The 20,157-nt window shown below is 42.7% G+C and overlaps 1 protein-coding gene across 5 annotated transcripts in view; it reads left to right on the top strand.

The window, feature by feature from the left end:
• trim33 (tripartite motif containing 33) overlaps positions 1–20,157 on the top strand; it is a 298,400-nt gene that overhangs the window by 1,121 nt on the left and 277,122 nt on the right. The gene's annotated exons all lie outside the window — the stretch shown is intronic.

Raw genomic sequence — 20,157 nt, 5'->3', positions numbered from 1 at the left:
AGTAGATTATTTGTCTTGATTTTGTAATGGTCGGGAGTTAACCTTGTAAATGGGACCTTTTTATAAGGAAAAGGATTAGGAGTCAGAATTCAAAGTACTTTTATATTGCAGGTGCCTTACAGGTTTATCGCGAGCTTGCTTTGCTATGTGTGTGTAATAATTTGCGGCATTTTTCTGAATGGTTTCATACCAATCCCCTAAGCAGACCGTGTCCCTTACAATCGAGAAGCTGTATTTTTATTTGTTGAACAGAAGAGTATGACCAATTGTCACTGATCAACTGTGTTATACTTGAATTCATGCTACACTACCAATGTTTTGAATTGGTGGAATATCAAACAGGCCAAAATAATAGTTATTTATGGCTAAATTGGGAGAAATGAAGCATAAGTAAACAAACAAGCACAGTATTAAATGTAGCGGAGCTAAGCCACGTATAGGAACTATTTACCTATTTAGGAACTTCTCTGGAAGTACTTAGAGCATCTTTTGAAAGTAAGTCTCCAGATTGGCAAAATCTGCTGTCATTATGACTTGAATCGTGATCTACACATGCAAGCCTGATGTTACAAGGCCCTTCCTAACTCAATCTTTTAATTTAGAATGAACTCCACAGCAAGGTTTAGTTCTGATCCATGTAGTTCAAGGAGAATGCCCACCACCACCACCTCAGACAGCTAGGGATGGACTCTGTGACCTTACCAGCATCTTCCATATCCTAAGAACAAATTTAAAAAATCCCACTCAAGGTTTTTCAAAGTTGAGAATGTTAATATTTACAAATATGTTACTAGTGGAATTAAAACAGCAATGTTCATGGGCAAAAATTGGTTTGGAAACCTTTGTGACAATATCATTGTATTTATGTAATGGGAGGCAGAAAGCAGCTGTAAGCATTGCATGACAAAATACATTTTTAATGTTGATTAAATCCCTGTGGCTTTGGTGATTGAAAAGGTAAACAAATGAACTAGCTACTTCATTTTATGACTTTCTTTATACACTCCATTCCAATCATGGTGGTGGAGCTGGGTGAAGTTGCTAAATAACTGCTCAGTTTTGATATCTTTGGTAATGATGGCTCATTTTTTTTCCCCCAAGAAATGAATCACTCAAGTAAATTAATTTGACTTAATATTTTCTCAGCAACGGTTCTGTTCAACAGCTATTGGGTATTCGAAGTAATAGTATGGTGAAGTAAATATAACAGTGGAAGTAAATTTCTGGTGGTGAGAACTCAGGAATGTCATAGTTCATGGATTTTAAAGGCTGCAACAACTGAGTCTGATAACTGCTGCAAAATGATCTTTATGAATATATCTAAATTAAAAGTAAAAATGGCAAATGTAATTTAATTATTTAGCAAAGCACAAGGAACCAAAGAATTGATTGCTGTTGCCGGTTGAGAAAAAGACTCGGTAGAAATAGTCATTAGTAATTCGCTTCTACCGGATAGATACCACAAAAATGGTCACGTGGTTAGGGATCACTCAGATGGGAGATTTAAGTCATGTGGTACGCATGGACCGATTTGACCGACATGGACAGACATTTTTGTAATTTCACATTGTAACTGGTTGATCAGACGAAGCGGGAAGCGATCATATCCAGGTGTACAATGTTTAACTGTATTCAGACTGACAACTTCCTTTAAAAAACGTCAAACTCAGTTTATTATTGAAACTGTCAGCCTACGTGTCTTCATTTGCATGTGTTACTTTCAGTTTTCTCCAATTTTTTTCCCCCTTGCATGTGTTGATTCTCTCACAGGGGGAGTCGCCCTCTAGTATTTTGAGTTTAATGTGTTCTTGCCACTGAGTTTAAAAGTTCATAGGTACAAATCTCAGACCAGGACTTGAGCACTTTAGTCTGACACTTTAGTACAGTATTGATGGGATGCTGTATTGTTGGTGATGGGTATTTTTCAGTTCAGATGTTAAACCAAAGCCCTGTTGGTTAGGTGGACAAGATCCAGTGGTACTATTCAGAGGAGCATGGAGTTCTCCCAGTGTCCAGGCTAAAATCCTTCATCAACCAACACTTCCAAATGAAAGCTGAGTAACTAACCATCTCATGGTGGGGTTTTGCTGTGTGCAAAATGGCAGCTGAGTTTGTCCACATAACTCCATTCACTGCATGTCATTATATGTGAAGTGCTTTGGCATGTTTGAGAGATGTGATAGTGTTATATAAATTGCAGTGCCCTATCCCTGCTCAGTTGAGTGTTACTTTCAGCAGAGACGGGTGATTGAATTTGGGGCTTTTCTAATCCCCTAAAAATTTACCACGGATCCATGGGGTAGCTTAATTTACACGTTAGCAGACAAACACAGTAGAAAATCGCCTACCTTGATCAGGATATGAAATTTGTCTCTAGGGAAAATGGCTATTTCCACAGAGGAGTCAGAGGCACCTTAGTCTTAACCCTTGAATAGCTGCGCACTAATCTGATTTTATATAAAAGTCACATGGAAAAAAAAAACATGTATTTGTGTCAGTGTGCAAATAATGCGTGGGAGCATATGTTGGTGTGCATTCACAGGGTTGTTGGGTTGTTAACACTTCCCCTATTCCTAGACTGTTAAATTTCTCCTCTTTTAATGAACTTGTTAATTTTATTTTTCTCTCGTTTATCTCCTCCTGAAGACTGACTCATGCTGGGTTTCGGATACAGTCTCAGCAGCACTTTGGTGTCTTGCCCAACTGACCTTGCTTCATGTGAGTCTGGACAGTGAGTGTTGGCAAGCTGTTTTACTGGGTGTTGGTGGAAGCAAATCATAGCGGAGCCCAGTCATCAATAGTAGAGTTGTGCACTTCCCAGGATAGTTGTGACAGTTTCCCCTCTACCCCAAGGTGCAGAGGCCAGTTGTAGTCTCCCAACAGCCACCAGCTAAGATCAAGGAAGTAAAAATAGAGCAAAGGTCAAGTTTGTGATGAGATTGTAGCCACCAAGCCAGCGTGCTTCTCTTGCCAGTTCACTTTGGACTGGGTCTTTTTTTTTTAAGGGGGCGGGGAGGGGAAGGTGAAGGCTAAAATTTTGACAATTTCCATAATGGTTCTCCAGCATGGCAATTTTGCTGACATGGCTTCTTCAACTTTCCAGCAAGTAATTGCTCTAGTTGTGTGACTTATACTACTGTCAATTAAATTGTTTTAAAGATATGTATCACAGGGTATCAATCTATTTAAACTACTAGCAATTGACGTGTATATAAACCAAATTAATGCTCTCGTGCTGCAAAGACACTGGTTGTGAAATTGGAGCCGTTGCGCCGGCTGTTTGGGGAAAAAATGGCGGCCGCCTCGCTTCCAGTGCAGAACGTTGTGGCTGCCATTTTGGGCAGGTCGGCCACGCTGTCGTTGCCTGCGCTCGCTTCAGATACTTAGATGAGCTAGATCGTGACATCAGTCGGCATGCAACGCTGAATTGACGCACAATATGGTATTTTAGAAGTTGCCGATCTTATTAACGCCCTCTCCAAAGCACGCAGTGCGTGCAACAGTATGACAGACCTGCTGCTAGCGCTACTTAAAGGGACGCACACAACTTTCAAGTAAGTTTAGATTTTTGCTTCTGTACTGGTTTCCTTGCATTTTATTGGAGTAGTAGTTTGGTGTAATACGTTTAAAAAGTGCGTAAGGAGTGCTGCTGGATGTTTCCAAGGCTTTGGCTCTTAAAGGAAGGCCTCTGAGAACACCACTTGCTCCCAGTCCTGGGGATGGGTGCCGGGGCTCTAATTTCAGTCCCCCTTGGGCTGCAGCATGACATGGAGACCGAGTAGCAGCTGCAAAGGGGACAAGCTGCTCGCGGAAGGAAGGAGGCAACCCAGACAGCCCCTTTCTGGCTAGGATATATGGGGTTGAATCATCTGCCTGTGGTACCAGTGACCACAGCCCCAATTCCCCTTTCAACATTTGTCCCAAACCTTTCCTTGACTCTGTTATTGACCACCACAGCGTCCTCTAGGCCACAATGCTGAAATAAAAGCCACCACAAACCAACCTTCCAATCCAACTTTATACATCTATCCAATATGACATCAAGAAATCAACTCATCACCTTTAAGCATTCTCTTAGTTGACTGTCTTGTGTGTGCCTTTGCCTATCCTACTGATGTCACACAGTGCTACCCCAGTGGCTGGTGGAAGGCTGCCCACTTTCAGTGGGGAAGATTGCAGATGGCCTTGCAGGACAACCTTGAGGATCTGGTGGTTGTGAAATCGAGTGGCTGTTTCTTCTTCTTCACTCTCCTCTCCCTCTTGGTCAGTTGCTGGCTGGACAGGCTGGATTTCTTGGGTGTCTGAAATGAAGAAGGCACAAGGGTAGGGTTGTGGGAGGGGAGGGCAGGAAAGCAAGAGGTGTATGGTTACATCATGTGCAGCTTGTAAATCAGAAGATATTGTTGGGCGAGGGAGAAGTGGGATGTGAGAAGGAGGATAACGTATGAGGATTCTGGCATCTTCTATACTTTCAGTCCTCATGCTGGCTAAGGGCTCAGCCATGCCCCTGCCAAGCACTGTCTCCTCCAAGGGGATGAAGTGAAGCTAGGAATGTGAGGTGTTTGATAGAGATTGTTGGTAGGTGAGTGATGGGGCTGGGGTAGGTGGGGGGATCGTGCATTGAGCAGTGTGTGAGGCTAGTGGTGCAGTTGGTAGGAGATGGCTTTTGAAGATGCATTCACTGACCTTGCCCACTCGTCTGAGGTTATGAAATTTCTTTGGGCACTGGAGCTAGGTCCTGGGAGGCGACACTGCTGGCCGTGACCGCCATGGCGATTTTTGGTCGTGGGACCAAAGCCGCCTTTCTAGAGGGCCCCCTGGCCCCCTGTGGGTAGAGGACACCTCTTCGAGTGTTCACTGCCTGCACAAAGTGCTGTGCCTGAGACCCCGGGTGCCCTTTCCATGGCCTCTTGAGCCATTTGGGATGGTGCTGAGGCACCTTTTAACATTTTTCATCAGAAGGCAGCTCACCTTTAGGAGGTACAGACTGCCTTTAAGATGAGCAAGCTAGCCTTGCTCGAGCAACGTGAACTTCGGCCCTCTGCTGAGTGCACAGCCTGTCGGCAGCGCATTCAGCGCTCGGCTGCAATTATGCTAATTAGCAGGCACCATGAAGTTGACCATGCTGCCTGTGCTTTTTGAACGGGTGTGGACATATCTCGCATCACGGTGCCTGTGCCCTGTTTTGTATTATCGAATTTCTAGGCCCCTAATTATAAATATGTTTTTCATTTATGCCATCGTACTGTCAGAAATGCACAGCAATCCAAGGTCATCTGTGGTCAGGCTAAATGTCATAAACCTGTGACTGCGCTGCCACAGTGAATGATTGAATATTAGCCTAATCTAGCTGGCATTGAGGCAGAGTTTGTCAGGGAAATCATGTCAAGGTGGTGGGGGAGGAGTGGAGAGAAAGGTGGTGGTGAATTACAACTTTGTTCATTTTCATGATAATCTCCTTTCCCTAAAACTCTTTAAATTGTGAGAAGCAGTAAAAATATGCATTTTTTAAATATGAACATGGTAAATGTGTGCACAATGTACTCATGGTTTATCTGTGTTAAACTTTGGATGTCTTGAGTTGAAATTGGAATGCATTTGCTCCCTGTACCCTGACAGAAGAAACCATGAGCCATACACACACATATCCCAATATGTGTGCAGGTGCCCTTGCTTTAATAGGACCTACAGGTTTAGTGCCGATGTCTTCCCAAGGATGAATGAATGAATTTTTCTAGGAGACAAGTGTAGAAAAGAGTTGTTTAATCTTGCAATGTGTAACTCGAGTATAAACCCGTGACTGCGCTGTCACAGTGAATGATTGAATGAGTCTGCAAAGGAGGCAGTTGCTGTCACCGTATAGAATAATGATTCGACTGCCCAACGTTCATGGACAACTAACAGGCATAGATTTATATGATTTCATCTTGCTGTTAAGATCTAGGTGGTTATTTTTGAGCCCACTGATCATAATGGTAATTTTGGAAAGGATGTAATGATTCTTTGAACAAAACATGTCGATTGCCAGTGAAAATATTCACTAAGTAGCTGGTTGCTAACCAAACTAGTAATGTTTGTAAAAAAAAACGAAAATGCTGTATATATTGGAAGTCTGACTTAAAAGCAGAAAATGCTGCAAGCAGGTTAGTCAGTAACTGGAGAGAACTGACAAGTTTACTTTGAGTACAGAACTCTCAGTAGTATTTGTAGTGGCCATCTTATTTAGAAAGATATGATTATGGTGGGAGTTCCACTGATTTACCTTAAGGTTGCTGACAGTTTGTAAATGTAGGAGATGCTAATACCAGTCCTTTTTTCAGTGGAATTTTTTTGGTACTTTTATGCATATGACAACGGCCTCGACTGCGACTAAGCAAATATACTGTAAGCCTTTTAAGTAACATTTAAACGTGTATCTTGTTTGCAAATCCAGTACTTTTGTAACAAAATAATGGTCATAACCTCTAAATTTGTAAAATTGTTTTGCATTGAGATGAGTTTAACAGTTCTTCACTGTACTCTGAGGGTGGTATAGATCAGTGTCAGCTACAGTCTATTGAGGCAATGCAGCTCACAGTGTCTGTAAATAATTCATCAGTATGTAACTAGGATGCAGCAAGTGGGGGGGTGCTGAATGCTGTTGCACTTCACAGGGCATAAAATAAGTGATGCACTGTAGCACAGCGTTCAATGAGACATTTTGTGAAAAACATGTTTAAACTGTGGTGCGCTGTAGCAGTTCAGTTGAAATTCTTCCTGTGATTACAAACTTCTTTAAATAGTGGCCCGGTTTTGAAAAAGAGGGGTGTGTAGTATGAGTTTTAAGGTAAGCCTAATAAAAATACATTATTGCCCGTAAAATAGTTTATGAAGGCACAGTACTTGTACCCTAGTTCTGATCTATAGATCAGTGGATGTAATTTTCGCCAGCACTAATGTTAATCTTGTGCGTGGTCATGGAACCCTTAAGACTAATTAAATGCCTGACAGAGGCACAAATGACACCCATGAGTCATTCAAGCAGAGTGGTGCACTTCCTTCCAGTGCTACCACGATGATGGAATTCCCATGTGCACTGAGCAAAGGGTAGCCCTGTTGCACAATATCCAGCGACTTTAACTGTACATAGTCCCTAAAATATAACATGACTGTCACCCTTCAATATTTTGTAAAATGGTGAAGTTTGTACTGCAAACAGAAAATCTGTCGGGTCATTGTTTATCAGATCATTGTAGTGTTTTCTCATCCGGCTCTGGCACGATGGGCCGAATGGCGGCCTCCTGTGCTGTATCATTCTATAATTCTATTTCACACCAAAGCTCCCTTAAGTTATGTACCATCCTAATGCACTTTAGAAGGCATAGCTCTGCACAATCAATTTCTAGAGGCATCAAAAATGTCTACAAAATGTGTTTTAAAATGTTGCTGCAATGAGTCCTTGATGTGCTAGGAGAAGGGTTATAATGGCTACATTTCTACTGCAGTCTTCCACCCAAAGTAAGTGAATATAATTTGTCCTCCCTATATGGTGAATTAGTGTTGTCCAGAGGCTGGATCCATGGTTGACACGGAATGCAGATGGAAAAGTGATCACTAGCCTAGTGGCAACGGCTGAACATGAGGGTTGTGTTAATACGGATAAAAATTTGTCAGTCACTATTCTGATGCAGTTATAGAATATTTCCTTAACGTTTACAGCATATGTCTCGGCACTTTATATAACTGGTGAGTTTTGGGCAAAGCATAATGTTGCCATGGAATAAATTAAATAACCACATAAAACACAATTGCATAAAAATCCTGCATCAGTACTCTTAATTTGCATGCATAGCTTCATTTCAGAATATTGTGGGGGGGGGGGGGTTGCCCAAAGGGGAGTAAAGACAGGAACCAATGAGATTTGGGCTCATGCATGTGTTTTCCTATTTTGCTCCGACTTCCTTGCTGTCGTTGCGCTTCTGGTGGATAGTTGATTTTCACTAACATATTTTCCAACTAATACTTTTAGTCAAAGCCATACAGTGGTTTATTTTCTTAAATTACAATGTTGGGTCCACCTGTAGACCAAGTTCCTAACACAATGAAAATAAGTGCTAGGGTAAAGGGAAAGGAGGGGGAGGAATTTCTGAAATGTGTTCGAGAATTTCCTTGACCAGTATGTTCTTGGCCCAAATAGGAAGGAGGCATTGCTGGATCTGGTGCTGGGGAATGAGGTGGGCCAGGTCGACCAAGGGTCTGTGGAAGAACACTTGGGTACGAGTGATCATCGTATCATAAGATTTAGATTAGCAATGGAGAGGAGCGAGGAACAACCTAGAGTGGAACTGGAATAGGGCTAACTTCAGTGGGATGCAAAAGGATCTCGCCAGGGTAAAATGGAACCAAAGACTGACAGGAAAAACTGTAACAGAACAATAGGTGATCTTTAAGGAGGAGATGTTCCAAGTACAGGCTAGGTACATTCCAACAAGAGGGAAGGGTAAGGGAACCAAAGCAAGGGCTCCATGGATGACGAGGGAGATAGAGAAGATGAAACAAAAAAAAGGACATATGATGCATGTCAGGTAAATTCTTCAAGGGAGAACCAGACCAAATACAATAAGTTGAGTGGGGAAGTGAAGATGAAAATTAGATTGGCTATGAGAGTAGAATTGCGATTAACATAAAAGGGAACGCAAAAATCTTCTACCGGCATGTAAACAGTAAGCAGGTAGTAAGAGGCGGGGTGGGGCCTATTAGAGACAAAAGACATGCTTGGAGGCGCAGGGCAAGGCTGGAATACTCAATGAGTACTTTCTGTCGGTGGATGCTGACAAAATATTGGTAGAAGCGGAATAGGTAGAAGCAATGGAAGGGGTGAAAATTTGATGCAGGATGTACTAGAAAGGCTGGGTATGCTTAGAGTGGATAAGTCGCCTGGTCCAGATGGCTTTCATACCAGGTTGCTCAGGGAATTGGGGAGGAGATAGCGGAAGGGCTTGCCATAAATTTCCAATCTTCCCTAGATGTGGAGGAGGTGCCTGAGAATTGGAAAGTGGCAAATGTGACACCATTGTTCAAGAAAGGGTGTAAGGACAATCCTGGTAACTAAAGGCCGGTCAGTTTAACATCAGTGGTGGGTAAAATTTTAGAAACAATTTTTTCCTCGATTATTAACGGGCACCTGGAGAGGTTTAAGCTAATTAAGGAGAGCCAACATGGATTTGTAAAAGGCAGATCGTGTTTGACTAATCTAATTGAATTTTTTGATAAAGGGAATGCAACGGATGTTGTCTACATGGATTTTAGGAAGGTGTTTGACAAAGTACCACATAGAAGGCTGGTTAACAAAATTGAGGCTCATGGAATAGGTGGGGCAGTGACAGCTTGGATAAGGAATTGGCTTAAGGACAGAAAACAGCGAGTTGTGGTAAATGGCTGTTTTTCAGACTGGAGGATGGTAGACATTGGTGTTCCCCAAGGGTCAGTGCTGGGGCCACTGCTGTTTTTGATGTGTATATAAATGACTTGGACATTGGAATACAGAGTACAATTTCTAAATTTGTTGATGCCACCAAACTTGGTGGGTGTGGCAAACAGGGAAGATACCAATCAACTGCAACAGGACATAGATAGCGAGAAAGGATCTCGGCTCTGAAGATCAGGAAGTAGAATCAATATGGGTGGAGATGAGGAATAACAAGGGGCAGAAAACACTGGTAGGGGTAGTATATAGGCCCTCTAACAGTAGCTATACCGTTGGACAGAATATTAATCAAGAAATAGTAGGGGCTTGCAACAAAAGTAATGCAATAATCTTGGCGGACTTCCATCTTCATATAGACTGGACAAATCAAATTGGCAAAGGTAGTCTGGAGGACGAGTTCATGGAATGCATTTGGGACAGTTTCCTAGATCAATGTGTCATGGAACCCACCAGGGAACAGGCTATTTTAGATCCTGTATTGTGTAATGATACAGGGTTAATTAATAATCTCATAGTAAAGGATCCTCTGGGACAGTGATCATAATATGATAGAACTTCACATTAATTTTGAGAGTGACTTGCCTAAGTCCAAAACTAGAATCTTAAACTTAAATAAAGCCAATTACATAGGTATGAGGGGTGAGTTGGCTGAGGTAGATTGGAAAAATAGATTAAAAGGTATGGCAGTAGATAAGCAGTGGCTAGCATTGAAAGAAATATTTCATAATTCTCAACAAAAATACATTTAATTGAGAAACAAAAACTCCACGAGAAAAGTGATCCAACCATGGCTAACTTAAGAAGTTAAGGATAGCATTAGATTGAAAGAGGAAGCATATAATGTTGCAAAGAATAATAGTAAGCCTGAGGATTGGGAGAGAAACATAGAAACATAGAAGATAGGAGTAGGCCATTCGGCCCCTCGAGCCTGCTCTGCCATTCAATGAGATCATGGCTGATCATCCAAACTCAGTACCCTGTCCCTGCCTTCTCCCCATATCCCTTGATCCCTTTAGCCATAAGAAATATATCTAACTCCTTCTTGAATATATTTAATGAATTGGCCTCAACTGCCTTCTGTGGTAGAGAATTCCACAGGTTCACCACTCTCTGGGTGAAGAAATTCCTCCTCTCTGTCCTAAATGGCTTACCCCTTATCTTTAGACTGTGACCCCAGGTTCTGGACTCCCCTGCCATCGGGAACATCCTTCCTGCATCTAGTCTGTCTAGTCCTGTTAGAATTTTATAAGTTTCAATGAGATCCCCTCTCATTCTTCTAAACTCCAGCGAGTATAAGCCCAATCGACCCAATCTCTCCTATACATCATTCCTGCCATCCCAGGTATCAGTCTGATGAATCTTCGCCGCAGTCCCTCCATGGCAAGAACATCCTTCCTCGGATAAGGCGACCAAAACTGCACAAAATACTCGGTGTGGTCGCACTAAGGCCGTGTACAACTGCAGCAAGACATCATTGTTCCTGTACTCGAATCCTCTCGCTACGAAGGCCAACATACCTTTCGTCTTCTTAACCGCCTGCTGCACCTGTATGCTTACCTTCAGCAACTGGTGCACAAGGACACCCAGGTCTCGTTGCACTTCTCCTTCTCCCAATCTATTGCCGTTCAGATAATCTGCCTTCCTGTTTTTGCCACCAAAGTGGATAACCTCGCATTTACCCACATTATACTGCATCTGCCATACATCTGCCCAATCACCCAACCTGTCCAAATCATCCTGGAGTTTCTCGGCATCCTCCTCACAGCACACACGCCCACCCAGCTTGGTGTCGTCTGCAAACTTGGAGATATTACATCTAGTTCCCTCGTCTAGATCATTAATATATATTGTGAATAGCTGGGTCCGAGCACCGATCCCTGCGGTACCCCACTAGTCACTGCCTGCCACTCGGAAAAAGAGCCGTTTATTCTAACTCTTTGCTTCCTGTCTGCCAGCCAGTTCTTTATCCAAGTCAGTACCTTGCCCCCAATCCCATGTGCTTTAACTTTACACGCTAATCTCTTATGCGGGACCTTACTGAAAGCCTTTGGAAAGTCCAAATACACCACATCCACTGGTTCTCCCTTATCTATTCTACCAGGTACATCCTCAAAAAATTCTAGTAGATTAGTCAAGCATGATTTACCTTTTGTAAATCCATGTTGACTTTGTCCGATCCTGTCACTGTTTTCCAAGTGCTCTGCTATTACATCTTTTATAATGGACTCTAGCATTTTCTCCACTACCGGTCTTTAATTCCCTATTTTCCCTCTACCACCTTTTTTGAATAGTGGGGTAACATTAGCTACCCTCCAATCCATGGGAACTGTTCCAGAATCTATAGAAGTTTGGAAGATGACCAGCAATGCATCTACTATTTCTAGGGCCACTTCCTTAAGTACCCTAGGATGTAGATTTTCAGGCCCTGGGGATTTATCGGCTTTCAATCCCATCAATTTCCTTAACACATTTCCCTACAAATACTGATTTCATTCAGTTCCTCCCTCTCATTAGACCCTATGTTCCCCGACATCTCTGGGAGGTTATTTGTGTCCTCCTTTGTGAAGACAGAACCAAAGTATGTATTTAATTGGTTAGCCATTTCTTTGTTCCCCATTATAAATTCCCCTGATTCTGACTGCAAGGGACCTATGCTTGACTTCACCAATCTTTTTCTCTTCACATATCTATAGAAGCTTTTACAGTCAGTTTTTATGTTCCCTGCAAGGTTACTCTCATACTCTATTTTCCCCCTCTTAATTAATCCCTTTGTCCTCCTTTGCTGAATCCTAAACTACTCCCAATCCTCAGGTTTGCTGCTTTTTCTGGCCAATTTATATGTCCTCTCCTTGGATCTTATGCTATCCCTAATTTCCCTTGTTAGCCACGGTTGAGTCCCTTTTTTTGTTTTATTTTTATGCCAAACGGATGAACAAATTCTGTAGTTCATCCATGCGATCTTTAAATGTTTGCCATTGCCTATCCACCGTCAGCCCTTTGAGTAACATTCCCCAATCCATCCTACCCAACTCGTGCCTCATACCATCGTAGTTTTCTTTATTTAAATTCAGGACCCTAGTGTCTGAGTCAAATACCTCACTCTCCATCTTAATGACGAATTCGATCATATTATGATCGCTCCGCCCCAAGGGGCCTCGCACAACAAGATTGCTAATTAATCTTTTCTCATTACATAATACCCAGTCTAAGATGGCCTGATCTCTAGTTGGTTCCTCGACATATTGGTCCAGGAAACCATCCCGTATACACTCCAGGAATTCCTCCTCCACAGTATTGTCACTAATTTGGTTAGCCCAATCTATATGTAGATTAAAGTCACCCATGATAACTGCTGTGCCCTTATTGCACGCATCTCTAATTTCCCGTTTAATGCCATCCCCAACCTCGGCATTACTGTTTAGAGGGAGTTGTATACAGACCCCCCAACGTTTTCTGCCCCATGGTATTTCTCAGCTCTACCCATACAGATTCCACATCATCAGAGCTAATATCTTTCCTTACTTGTGTTAATCTCCTCTTTAATCAGCAATGCTACCCCACCTCCTTTTCCTTTTTGCCTTTCTTTCCTGAATATTGAATACCCCTGGATGTTGAGTTCCCAGCCTTGGTCACCCTGGAGCCATGTTTCCGTAATCCCAATCATATATATATATATCCATTTACATCTATTTGCGCAGCTAATTCATCCACCTTATTACGAATGCTCCTCGCATTAAGACACAAACCTTCAGGCTTGTTTTTTTAACACTCTTAGACCTTTTAGAACTATTATTTACTGTGGCCATGTTTGATTTACACCCTTGACTTCTCTGCCTGCCACTTTTGCTTTTCTCCTTCCTGTCTTTTGCTTCTATCCTTGTTTCCCATTCCTCTGTCTCCCTGCGCAGGTTCCCAACCCCCTGCCATTTTAGTTTAAACCCTCCCCAACAGCACTGGCAAACACTCCCCCTAAGACATCGGTCCCGGTCCTGCCCAGAGTTTCAGAAACCAGCAAAGGTTGACCAAAAAATGGATGATAAGGGAAAAAATAGAATGGGAGAAAACTAGCAAGAAATATAAAAGCAGATTGTAAGAGTTTCTACAAGTATGTAAAAAGGAAAAGAGTAGCAAAAGTAAACATTGGTCCCTTAGAGGCTGAGACGGGAGAAATTATTATGGGGAATAAGGAAATGGCGCAAACGTTAAACAAATATTTTGTATCTTTCTTCACAGTAGAAGACACAAGCATACCAAAAATGGTGGGAAACCAAGGGTCTAATGAGGGTGAGGAACTTAATGTAATTAACATAAGTAGAGAAAAAGTACTAGAGAAACTAATGGGTCTAAAAGCCGACAAATCCCATTGACCTGACGGCCTACATCCTAGGGCTCTAAAAGAGGAGGCTGAAGAGATAGTGGATGCATTGGTTTTGATCTTCCAAAATTCCCTAGATTCTGGAGCGGTCCCAGCAGATTAGAAGGTCGCAAATGTAACACTGCTATTCAAGACAGGAGGGAGAGAAAAAACAGGGAACTACAGGCCAGTTAGCCTGACATCAGTCGTCGGGGAAAATGCTGGAATCCATTGCTAAGGAAGTGGTATCAAGTCACTTAGAAAATCATAACATGATTAGGCAAAGTTAACATGGTTTTATGAAAGGGAAATCGTGTTTGACAAATTTGAGTTTTTTTGAGGGTGTAACTAGCAGGGTAGTTGAAGAGGAACCAGTGGATGTATATTTGGATCTCCAAAGGGCATTCGATAAGGTGCCACATAAAAGGTTATTACACAAGATTAGGGTTGGGGGTAATATAGTAGCATGGATAGAAGATTGGTTAACAGACAGAAAACAGAGTAGGGATAAACTGATCTTTTTCAGGTTGGCAGGTTGTAACTAGTGGGGTGCCGCAAGGATCAATGTTGGGGCCTCCGCTATTTACAATCTATATTAATGACCTAGATGAAGGGACTGAGTGTAATCTATCCAAGTTTGCTGAGGATACAAAGCTAGGTGGGACAGTAAGCTGTGAGGAGAACAGAGTCTGCAAAGGGATATAGATAGACTAAGTTGGTGGGCAGTAAGGTGGCAGATGGAGTATAATGTAGGGAAATTAGGTTATTCACTTTGGTAGGAAGAATAGAAAAACAATATTTTTTAAATGGTGAGAAACTTTCAAATGTTGGTGTTCAGAGATTTGGGTGTCCTCGTGCAAGAAACAGAAAGCTAGCATGCAGTTACAGCAAGCAATAAGGAAGGCAAATGGCATGTTGGCCTTTATTGCAAGGGGGTTGGAGTATAAGAGTAAGGAAGTCTTGCTCCAATTGGACAGGGCCTTGGTGAGACCACACCTGGAGTACTGTGCACAGTTTTGGTCACCTTATATCCTTCCTTAGATACTTGCCTTGGAGGCGGTGCAACAAAGGTTCACTAGATTGATTCCTGGGATAAGAGGGCTGTGATGCTGAGTCTCTGAGTAGATTCAAGGCTGAGCTCGATCGATCTTTGGACTCTTGGGTAATCGAGGGATATGGAGATCGGGCAGGAAAGTGGAGTTGAGGTCGATGATCAGCCATGAATGGCAGAGCAGGCTCGAGGGGCTGTATGGCCTACTCTTATTTCTTTGGGCAGACAAGTGGCAGATGGAATTTAATACGGCAAGTGTGAGGTGATGCATTTTGGCAGAAGGAACAGGGAGAGGCAATATACACTTAATGGCACGGTTTTAAAGCGTGTGCAGGGACAGAGGGACCTGGGAGTTAATGTGCATAGGTCCCTGAAGGTGGCAGGACACATTGAGAGTGGTTAGCAAAGCATATGGGATCTTGGGCTTCATAAATAGAGGTACAGGAAACTCTCGTTTAAACGGCACCTAAATAAGAACATAAGAAATAGGAGCAGGAGTAGGCCAATCGGCCCCTCGAGCCTGCTCCGCCATTCAATAAGATCATGGCTGATCTGATCCTAACCGCCAATCCACTATCACAGAACCATCTCCTGAATCTAACAGAATTAGACACACGAAATAGGAGCAAGATCAGGCTACACGGCCCCTGGGCCTGCTCCGCTACCCACAGGGCCATGACCGATCCGAACCTAGACTCATGTCCAAATTCCTGCCCGCTCCCCGTAACCCTTAATTCCCTTTACTTCTAGGAAACTGTCTATTTCTGTTTTAAATTTATGTAATGATGTAGCTTCTACAGCTTTTTGGGGCAGCATATTCCATGGACCTACCACCCTCTGAGTGAAGTAGTTCCTCCTCATCTCAGTTTTGAAAGAGCAGCCCCTTATTCTAAGACTATGCCCCCTAGTTCTAGTTTCACCCATCATCGGGAACATCTTCCCCCGCATCCACCCGATCCAACCCCTTCACAATCTTATATGTTTCAATAAAATCGCCTCTCATTCTTCTGAACTCCAATGAGTAGAGTCCCAATCTACTCAACCTCTCCTCATATGCTCATCCCCGAGATTAACCGAGTGAACCTTCTTTGTACTGACTCGAGAGCAAGTATGTCCTTTCTTAAGTATGGACACCAAAACTGTACGCAGTATTCCAGGTGCGGTCTCACCAATACCTTGTACAGCTGAAGCAATACCTCCCTATTTTTATATTCTATCCCCCTAGCAATGAAAGCCAACATTCCATTGGCCTTCTTAATCACTTGCTGCACCTGCATACTAACCTTTTGAGTTTCGTGCACCAGGACCCCCAGATCCCTTTGTACTTCAGTACTTTCCAGTTTCTTGCCATTAAGATAATAACTTGCTCTACGATTTTTCCTGCCAAAGTGCATAACCTCACACTTTCCAGTATTGTATTCCATCTGCCAAATCTCTGCCCACTTACTTAGCCTGTCTATGTCCCCTTGCAGGTTTTTTATGTCCTCCTCACTCACTACTTTCCCTCCCATCTTAGTATCATCTGCAACTTTGATATGTTACACTCGGTCCCCTCCTCCAAATCGTTAATATAGATTGTAAAGAGTTGGGGACCCAGCACTGACCCCTGCGGAACACCACTAGTTACTGATTGCCAGTCTGAGAATGAACCATTTATCCCAACTCTCTGCCTTCTGTTAGATAGCCAATCCTCTATCCATGCCAGAATATTACCCCCAATCCCGTGATTTTTTATCTTAAGCAATAATCTTTTGTGTGGCACCTTGTCAAATGCCTTTTTGGAAGTCTAAATACACTACATCCACTGGTTCCCCTTTATCCACCCTATATGTTACTTCCTCAAAGAACTCCAGCAAATTTGTCAAACATGACTTCCCCTTCATAAAACCATGCTGACTTTGTCCTATTAAATTATGATTATCCAAATGTCCTGTTACTGTCTCCTTAATAATGGACTCCAAAATTTTACCTACCACAGATGTTAGGCTAACCGGTCTATAGTTTCCAGCCTTCTGTCTACTGCCCTTTTTAAATAAGGGTGTTACATTAGCAGTTTTCCAGTCTGCCGGGACCTTTGCTGAGTCCAGGGAGTTTTGGAAAATTATTACCAATGCATCCACAATCCCTACCGCCACTTCCCTCAAGACCCTAGGATGTAAGCCATCAGGTCCAGGTGATTTATCCGCCTTGAGTCCCATTATTTTACCGAGTACCACTTCCTTAGTGATTTTGATCGTGTTTAGCTCCTCCCCCCCCCCCCCCCCCCCCCCTTTAGCCCCCTGTTTGGCCAGTGTTGGGATATTCTTAGTGTCTTCTACTGTAAAGACTGATATAAAATATTCATTCAGTGTTTTTGCCATCTCCATATTTCCCACCATTAATTTCCCGGTCTCATCCTCTAAGGGACCAACATTTACTTTAGCCGCCCTTTTTCTTTTTATATAACTATAAAAACTCTTAGTATCTGTTTTTATATTTTTTGCTAATTTACTTTCATAATCTATCTTCCCTTTCTTAATCAATCTTTTTGTTATTTTTTGCTGTCTTTTAAAGTTTTCCCAATCCTCTATCCTCCCACTAGATTTGGCTACCTTATATGCCCTTGTTTTTAGTCAAATACTATCCTTAATTTCTTTACTTAGCCACGGATGGCTGTCTTTTCTTTTACACCCTTTTCTTCTCAGTGGAATATATGTTTTTTGGAAGTTGTAAAATAACTCCTTAAATGTACACCACTGATCATGTATCGTCTTACCCTTTAATCTATTTTCCCAATCCACTCTACTCAATTCTGCTCTCATACCTTCATAGTCTCCTTTATTCAAGCTTAGCACGCTTGTTTGAGATCCAACCTTCTCACCCTCTAATTGAATATGGAATTCAACCATGTTATGGTCACTCATTCCAAGGGGATCCTTTACTAGGACATTTTTAATTAATCCTGTCTCATTACACAGGACCAGATCTAAGGTTGCTTGCCCCCTGGTCGGTTCAGTTACATACTGCTCAAGAAACCCATCCCTAATACACTCAATGAACTCATCCTCAAGGCAGCCCTGCCCAATTTGATTTGTCCAATTAATATGATAGTTAAAATCCCCCATAATTATAGATGTTCCCTTATTACAAGCCGCAACTATTTCCTGATTGATACTCCGTCCAACAGAGTTGCCACTGTTCGGAGGCCTATAGACTACGCCCACTAGTGTTTTTCCCCTTATTATTCCTTACCTCCACCCAAACTGTTTCATTATCCTGATCTTTTGACCCAATATCATTTCTCTGTATTACAGTGATTCCTTCCTTTATTAACATAGCCACCCCACCTCCCCTTCCTTCCTGCCTGTCCTTCCTGATCGTTAAATAACCTGGTATGTTTAATTCCCAGGCATTGTCACCCTGCAGCCATGTTTCTGTAATGGCCACAAGATCATACCCATATGTAGTTATTTGTGCCATTAACTCGTCTATTTTGTAACGAATGCTACGTGCATTCAGATAGAGAACTTTCAAAGATGTTTTGTGACACTTAGTTCCTGCTTTTGCCCTTTTTATTACTTTACCTTTTACTCCATACCTTCTGCCCCTTCCTGACACGCTCTGGTTTTTAATTTCCCCACTGCTACCTAAGTCTATGACCACCTCTGTTGCCATTTTTATTATTTGCTCTCTAGGAACCTCCCCCCCACTAGTTAGTTTAAAGCCCTCTCTACAGCCCTAGTTATATGATCTGCAGGACTCTAGTCCCAGCACTGGCCAAGTGAAGCCCGTCCCAATGGAACAGCTCCCTCCTGCCCCAGTACTGGTGCCAGTGTCCCAGGAAGCAAAACCCATTTCTCCCACACCAGTCTTTGAGCCACGCATTTAACTCTCTAATTTTATTTGTCCTAGCCAAATTCGCTCGTGGCTCAGGTAATAATCCAGAGATTATTACCCTTGTGGTTCTGCTTTTTAATATCTGGAATTCTCTATTAACCGGCAAAATTCTCACTCCGAAAACAACACCTCAATAACCAGCAATGTTGCCGAGTCCGAGTCTCCCGCGGTGGCTGAGTTAGTCAGTGGGGGTAGTTCTCCAAACTGCCACTACTCGACTTCTTGGCGCTGTCTGAAGTCGGAACAGCTCAATACCCCGTAACAGGAGTCTGACTCTCCCGCGCTGCCGGTAGTCTCTTCTGATCCGCCATTTTACAGGGGTACTGTGTGTCTCCCACGCTGCATTGCATTACCCTCAACTGGCAGTACTGTACTTAATCAAGCATCTTCCACCATCCATTTAACACAACATTGTGTAGGTGAGTACCCAATTACTGTATACTGCACATTACTTGATTTTTAAATTTTTCTTTGTTAAAAATAGCCTCGGTAGATAACCCTTTCCGTCATCTGGAATTTTTGATCAACCGGCAACACGCCGGTCCCGTTGGTGCCGGATACCAAAGAGTTTCCTGTATTGAGTACAAAAGTAGAGAAGTTATGCTGAACCTTTATAAAGCGCTGGTTAGGCCACAACTGGAGTATTGCGTCCAGTTCTGGTCACCACACTTTAGGAAGGATGTGAAGGCCCTTGAGAGGGTGCAGAGAGATTTACCAGAATGGTTCCAGGGATGGGGGATCTTAGCTACAAGGACAGGTTGGAGAAGCTAGATTTGTTTTCATTATAGCAAAGGAGGTTGAGGGGTGATTTGATAGAGGTGTACAAGATTATGATGGGTTTGGATAGGTTAGACAGAGAAAGGCTGTTCCCACTAGTTGATGGTACAAGTATTAGGGGACACAGATGTAAGGTTTTGGGCAAGAGATACAGGGGGGACGTGAGGAAAAATATTTTTACACAGCGAGTGGTGAGGACCTGGAACTCGCTGCCGACGGAAGTGGTGGAAGCGGAGACACTCAATGTTTTCATGGGGAGACTGGATAGGCACTTGAGGGAAATAAACTTGCAGGGCTACGGGGGAATGGGACTTACTGGGATGCTCTGCAGTGAGCCTGCACGGATTTGATGGGCCGAATGACCACCTTCTGTGCCGTTATGACTCTGACTCCAAGTGTCTTGCTGCTTCTGGTTTGCAACTTCATCTGGTTTGAATGAAAAGTTCAGATTGTGTCTTGAATGTTAGAAATTTGTGCATTGTAATCTTCTGTTATCAGTTTGGCTTTTCCACAGTATTCATGCAAAACAGTTCCAATCTCTTCAATCTTTGTTTGCTAGTGCATTATTACTTCCCTGGTCCTTAGAATTACACGGCCTCAGATTTCAGTCTGGGAAGGGGCGGGGGCGTCGAC

Source organism: Somniosus microcephalus, chromosome 18 (genome assembly GCF_052327205.1).
Source record: "Somniosus microcephalus isolate GS21.2 chromosome 18, FLI_Smic_1.0, whole genome shotgun sequence".
Classification (NCBI taxonomy): domain Eukaryota; kingdom Metazoa; phylum Chordata; class Chondrichthyes; order Squaliformes; family Somniosidae; genus Somniosus; species Somniosus microcephalus.
Note: the sequence above shows the minus strand (reverse complement) of the source record. Positions and strands in the feature narration are given on the sequence as shown.